Below are 7,690 nucleotides of genomic sequence, written 5' to 3' on the forward strand. Positions count from 1 at the left end.
ATTAATACTCTATACACTATTTCTTTAGTATAAAATTACATTATCTTTTCATGATAAAGCTGGACTCTAAATAAGTCCAATAAATGTTTACAGAACTATTCTATTCTTCCTAATAACTTCAATATTATGCTTTATTATAAGCTATATAAACACACATAAATTATTAATAAAATTACTATTAAAAATGAAAATATAAAATAAATGTTAAAATAATTAGAATGTATTAGTTGAATGTTTAAAAAACCACTCCTTATGTACTTATACACCCCCTGTCCACCTGTAAACTCACTTCATCCGCAGTCAATAATCTTAATATATAAGCCCCCCGTAGCAAATGAACTACCAATTAATCCACCCGAAGATAAGTAGGGTAAAAATCATATTCCTCCTAATAAATAATATATTATTTTATTATCAAAAAATGGATTAATTTCGAATAAGAAAGACGTAATATTATATCCAATTCATCCACCTAATAAAATACAAATGATTGCTCCTATCTTCAGATTAAGTGGAATAATAATAACAAAAACAGAAGGAAAAACTAATCATATTAAGCCAGAACCACCTACAATGGATAGTAATAATAAGCCTAATATACCCTTAAATATACCCCAGCCTCCATCATCAGAAAAAAATTGAAATGAAACACCTCTATAAGACTTACCAACTAAATAATAATTCAACCGAAAACTATAAGCTATAGTTATGCCCGTAGAAATTCATATTAAAACAAATATTACTAAATTAAAAGAAGATATACTTAATATTTCCAAAATTAAATCCTTAGAAAAAAATCCAGCCAAAAATGGTATTCCACATAGGGCAAGACTAGAAATTATTATACAAGAAATAGTTATTGGCATCTTATTTATTAAGCCCCCCATACAGCGGATATCCTCAACATCTCCTATAACATGAATAACCACACCAGCACATAAAAATAATATAGACTTAAATATAGCGTGCGTCAATAAATGAAAAAAATGATAACTCCTTTAATCCCATAGATAATGTTAACATTATTAACCCGAGCTGTCTTAATGTAGACAAAACAATAATTTTCCTCAAATCATACTCAAAATTAGCACCAACCCCAGCTATAAATATGGTTAACCCAGATAATAATAAGAGTACCCTACCAAGAACAGTATATATTAATATATCCCCAAAACGAATTAATAAATAAACCCCAGCAGTAACCAAAGTAGAAGAGTGAACCAATGCAGAAACTGGGGTTGGTGCAGCCATAGCTGCCGGTAATCATGCAGAAAATGGGATTTGTGCACTCTTTGTTATTCCAGCAATAATAATAAATCTAGTAATTAATATTATATCAAAATCAGAAATTAATCATAAATAATAAATATAATTCCAGCTACCATAGTTTAATATTCAAGCAATAGATAATAAAATAAATACATCCCCAATTCGGTTGGATAGAGCAGTTAATATTCCAGCAGAATAGGAACGAACATTCTGATAATAAATTACTAGACAGTAAGAAACTAATCCTAAGCCATCCCATCCTAAAATAATTCTAATAATATTAGGAGAAATAATTAAAAACACCATAGATCCAACAAATAATAAAACTAAAATAATAAATCGATTTATATTATAATCCCCCTCTATATAAGAGCCTCTATAATTAATAACCATAGAAGAAATATATATAACTAATCCTATAAAAATTAAAGATATTCAATCAAACAATATTGTTATAATAATATTAGATCTATTCAAATTAACAATACTTCACTCAATAAAAATTGTAACATCCTTAATTAAAAATATTATTCCTAATAACAATAAAATCACTCTACTAATTAATAAAATAATTGACACTATGCTTGTAATAAAAAAATTAAAAACCATTGATTTAAGAACTTCTTAGTTACCACTAAGTCCACAACTTACTATTCTACTTAAACTACTTAAATAATTTAAATTCAATGAAATATTGGAGAACAAAAAATTATTAGAAAATTCAATGGAAATAAATGACAAAATAATAATAAATATTCACGAATATTACTTCTTCAACAAGAAAATACCAGAATAGTATATTCCATGCTGAGTATAGGAATATAAATATAAGGTATACCCAGCACTTAAAAAAGAGAGCAATGCAACCCCTATAAAACTAAAGTATGATCACCCAATAATTCTATTTAATAAACTAATCTCCCCCAACAAATTAATAGAGGGTGGAGCGGCCATATTAGTAATTCTTAATATAAATCACCATAAAGATAATCTAGGAATATAATTAATTATTCTCCTATTAATTAATATACTACGACTACCTAATCGCTCATAAGTAATATTTACTAAACAAAATATTCCAGAAGAACAAAGACCATGTGCTACTATTAAAGTAAGGCCACCATTTATACCCCACGCCCATATAGTTATAATTCCTATTAAAACAAGACCTATGTGTGCTACAGATGAATATGCAACCAAGGCCTTTAAATCAATTTGACGTATACAAACAAGACTAATCATTCAAATACCAACAATTCTAATACCAAATCAAAAAAAATATTATATTTAATGGCTAATCTCTCAATACAAGAAATAATTCGCAAAATACTGTATCCACCAAGCTTTAGTAAAACTCCAGCCAAAATTATAGAACCACTAACTGGAGCCTCGACGTGAGCCCTAAGTAATCACAAATGAACCAAAAATATAGGTATTTTTACTAAAAAAGCAAACACCATTCTAATATATCAAATAAAATAATTTATATTAATATTAATATATCTAAACATATGCATATATAAGCCCCCTACCTTATAATTTAGTATAAAAATACCAACCAAAAGGGGTAAAGAAGAAAGTAATGTATAAGAAAGTAAATATACCCCTGCTTGTACTCGCTCTGGTTGATACCATCATCCTAAAATTAAAAATAAGGTAGGGACCAATGATCCTTCAAAAAAAAATATATTCTTATAAAAGTTAATATTAACAATAATAATAAAACGATTAACAAAAATATGAATCTACAAGGATAAAAATAAATAGATATAATACCATTTCTAGCCACTATTATTAAAAAATAATTCAAATACTAAGTAAAATTAAAGAATAAGATATTACATCCAGCCCAATAAAATAACCAGCCCCATACCCCTATACCAAACCACACTATTAATAAAAACAAAAAACAACCAAAAATAATAGAAACTTGAACCACCATTCATAAAGAACTATTAAATCTTAAAAGGATTAAAAAAATAAAATAAAAAATATATTTTAACATTTTAGTAATACAAAAGAATTAAAATAATCATTACCATAAGTACGTGTAACTGATACTATAACAGACAAGCCAAGAGCCCCCTCACATACACAAAATGAAATAAATAATAGACAAAAATAAGATTCTTCTTGATTATTAATAAAATACTAAGTTATATATAAATATAAGGATAACACAATAAATTCAAGTCTTAATAGAGTTACTAATAAATGCCTAAGTTGAGAAATAAAACATGAAAGTCTAATAAATAAAATAATTAATATAAATAATACTCTTAACATAAGTTTTTATAGTTTAATAAAAACAATGGTCTTGTAAATCATAAATGAATTAATAATTCTAAAAACATCAAGGAGGATATAATTATATTATCAAAAGCTCTTAAACTACTCCTTGATATCAAAATCCAATTAATACTAATCATTATTATGCTATTAATAGCACTAATAATATTACAAATAAAACATCCACTATCTATAGGGATTATACTAATTATACAAACTATTACTGCATGCCTAACAATATCAACATTTCTAAAATCCACATGACTTTCCTATGTATTATTCCTAGTATTTTTAGGAGGAATATTGGTTCTATTTATTTATACTACAAGACTTACACCAAATGAAATATTTAAAATAAGAATAAAAATAATAATTATAGGTGTAACACTAATATTATTATGTTTACTCATATTAATAATAATAGACCAATTAATAACCCCCTCAACACTACAAAATATAGATACATATACAACCTGAAGAAGTACAACCCCCCTGCCAGGAATAAAATTATATAATGAATCCATTATAATAATAACTACTATAACAGTAGTCTATCTATTTATTACATTAATTGCAATTGTAAAAATTACTAGACTTTCACATGGACCTCTAAAAATAATTAAATAATTGCAAATGACAAAACCAGCACGAATGTATCACCCCCCTACTTAAACTAGCAAATAATGCATTAGTAGACTTACCAGCTCCACTAAATATTTCCTACTGATGAAATTTTGGTTCACTTATGTCTTTCAATTCAAATCTTAACAGGTCTCTTTTTGGCAATACATTATATTTCAAGAAGAGATTTAGCCTTTTCTAGAGTAATACACATCTGCCGAGATGTAAACTATGGATGAATACTACGAACCATTCATGCTAATGGAGCCTCCATATTCTTTATTTCTATATATATGCATGTTGGCCGAGGAATATATTATGGATCCTATTTGTATATTCACACATGATCTATTGGAGTTATAATTATATTAACAACAATAGCAACAGCATTTGTTGGATATGTACTACCATGAGGTCAAATATCATTCTGAGGTGCCACAGTAATCACTAACTTGCTCTCAGCAATCCCATATTTAGGGACTATATTAGTTCAATGAACCAACACTTATGATTCAGAGGCCGGCTAATTATCAAAAAGTAAATTTATCACCAAATTAGGTCCCTTTACCCTAACTAAAGTAAGACATAATTAACTATTAAGTAAGATTTAATGATCTAGGTTAGAACCAATTTTCTAAAATACTTAGAACCGCAAAGCAATAGTTTAGTTTCCTGACTGGTAGCATATGTACATACAAATTTGCAAACCCAAAAATCTTACTTCCAAAAATGAAATCACAAATATGCCATTGAGTGGGCCAACGGTGCCAGCAGGTGGGAGGGGCACTTGCCCCCCTCCCCACGAGATATGTGGAAAACGTTTATGTAATTCCAATGGGGAAATTGTAGCAAAAGTTTACTCCAAATAATATTGTTTTCTGCGATTTACAGGATGTCAGTTACAGCAATTAACTGCTTGCTATGTGCAACAAAATAACGAAAGAACGTTTTTCACTAGATACATTAAAATCGTGTTGACTGCAGTATCTAGGGGTGTGCAGGATGGAAAAACTTTGACCGGGATGGGATTTGAAAGGAAATTTTCATAATTCTGACGTTTGAGACTGAAAAAAATTCTCCATTTCCCGATAAGGTCGAAACATTTTCGGAGTGGTGAATTTTCGAATTTTTTTGTTTAAATCTCTAATTGTTCACAGTATTTCCTCTTCAAGAAATTGTCTTTGATTATCTGGAATAAAAACTTAATTTCAAGAAATTTGACACATTTATAGGGCAGAAAATATTAAAAAATTAGCCTCTTTCAAATAAGATCCTTTGGAATTTCTCAGCTGTTCGGGATTACGAAAAGTCAGCATCTGACCTCAATAATTTACACCTCGTCATTTTCAATTATCACTTTTTTTTACACTACCCTTTGGGATGTAAAAACATGGATCAGTGATAAATACCATGAAGGACAGTAGATTAAGTGATATCTGATTGACATCTATCTTTTGTGAAAAAGTACAAAAACATCAACAAAGTGATAGATGTTTATGGAATGGAAATAAGGGAAATTCAGTTTCTATCACGTAGATAACAGACTGGAGTCTCAACTTGTATACAGCGCCAAACTATTTTAAATTCAATTTGAAGTTATAATTTGTAAAGTATTAATAATAATAATAACCAAAACAATAATTCAGCAATAATAATATTGTAATAACAATAATAGCAAAAACAACTACCATACACGTTTCTATGACTGATGAGCAGGATATGAAATCTCACTATGCCTCCCCCCCCCTCCTACCTGAGAAAAAGTCCTGCTGGCGGCCTTGGAGTAGACATCTCCCCAAAGCAAAACGTTTAATTCGCACAGTGCAAAGGAGATAAGTTATGACCCCCACAAACCTCCCTTTTTCACGACACTGATGTATATCTATATCTACATATATCGAACGTCATAATTGGGTTTCCATAACGCAGAAACACAAGTTTGTTGGGCAAAATCAATCCAATCCAGATTCAATCAGGTCCGCCTCAATAATTCATAATCTTTACTTATTGTTATATAGTGCTATTTCACAAATACCACAATTACCAGCCACTGTTGCCAACAACAGATACTTCGCATCTAAATTTTAAGCCAAAATAAAATGAAGAGGAAGAAACTAAAACTATCCTGTCAGGTGTGGGGTTCGAACCCACGCTCCCTCTCGGGAACCAGAACTTAAGTCTGGCGCCTTAGACCGCTCGGCCAACCTGACAACTAAGCAAATTAGCTTTCTAACTTGTACAAATGTGACTTGTTTCTCCTTCCAAAATGTAAAGGTCGCATAGCATATATTCTTGTTTCTAGAGCATTTTCTATGCTTCCCTTTTATTTTTTTTAGCTCAGATAAGAAAAGATATAAAATCACATACTACTCGCACATGAGTCATTCCATGCGAAATCAACACAGCCTTTGACCTGACCATCTCCGATTTTCATGAAATTTGGGGAGTTGAAACTATGCATGGAACTTAGTAAGTATAAAAATTTTTAGTTTCGTGCGTCTTGTAATTGTTAAATTATTCAAGGTCAAAATTAGCATAAATTGCCCTTTTTGAGCCCGCTTAGCTATACTAAATCTGCTGTAACTCCGTCACTATTTTGCCTAGGAAGCTCAAATAAAGCTTATTGTACAGGGAATTGAACAAGCTTTCCAGTGATATATAACAAGCCTACCTTTGGATAAAAATATAATTTTGTCACGTGACCTTGACTTTTGACCTTGAATATCTCAAAACGTGTCATCACCAAAAATCGTGAAAAAAAATATATTTGGTCCCTCATACCATACTATAAAACATACCAAAAAATCATTCTGGGACTGCAATGGGATCAGAAGATACAAAATAATATGTGTGACTATGTGACTGATAAAAGCCCCATTACATGAACTATAACGAGTCAAAAGTCCCTTAACACCCCCTACAAAATGTGAAGGAGTTATCCTGGGTATAATTGGTCATCAAAGAAATAGGTTAGGCACAGGGAGATCCCTAGCCGTGTGTGTCATATTGTTGACCGCCATATTGAATTCAACGCAAAAATTTCAAAGGAAAGGGGTGATGTGATATATCCCGTACCGTACCCGACGTCACGCTTCAATATATATATATATATATATATATATATATATATATATATATATATATATATATATTCGTGTTTGTGACGCATGTGTGACTCGGGATCGAGTCACGCCGGGATGTAGCTCATTTAAATAAGTTAGGTTTAGTTTGGGTCTCGCTGAACCACCTCTACCCTGAATGGTGCGGATGTAGGATGTTGGGAGTCATAAGTTTGATTCACATCTATGCTCCAGTAACGCTCGGATCACCCTCCCCTCATGGTCCGGTCAAATATCGTTGAATGCTTTTTAAAGAGAAGCATTCATACCTGCCGGTCAAGGTTCGTTCTATCACTCTCAGCTCGCACTTCGTTCACGATTGGGTGTAAAGAATATTTGACTGGAGCGTGATGGGGGCCTTAATCGTTGAACGCTACTCACCCCCTTGCTTG

At 30.8% G+C, this 7,690-nt stretch overlaps 1 non-coding gene and 1 pseudogene across 1 annotated transcript; both read right to left on the bottom strand.

The window, feature by feature from the left end:
* Positions 1-377: 377 nt before the first annotated feature.
* Positions 378-1,878, bottom strand: LOC145982185 (NADH-ubiquinone oxidoreductase chain 5 pseudogene; annotated as a pseudogene).
* Positions 1,879-6,305: 4,427 nt separating this feature from the next.
* TRNAL-UAA (transfer RNA leucine (anticodon UAA)) lies at positions 6,306-6,389 on the bottom strand. The gene has a single exon. It is a non-coding gene; the product is annotated as a tRNA-Leu (tRNA).
* Between the last annotated feature and the right edge of the window lie 1,301 nt (positions 6,390-7,690).

Source organism: Lepisma saccharinum, chromosome 2, assembly GCF_977018435.1.
Source record: "Lepisma saccharinum chromosome 2, izLepSacc3.1, whole genome shotgun sequence".
NCBI lineage: Eukaryota > Metazoa > Arthropoda > Insecta > Zygentoma > Lepismatidae > Lepisma > Lepisma saccharinum.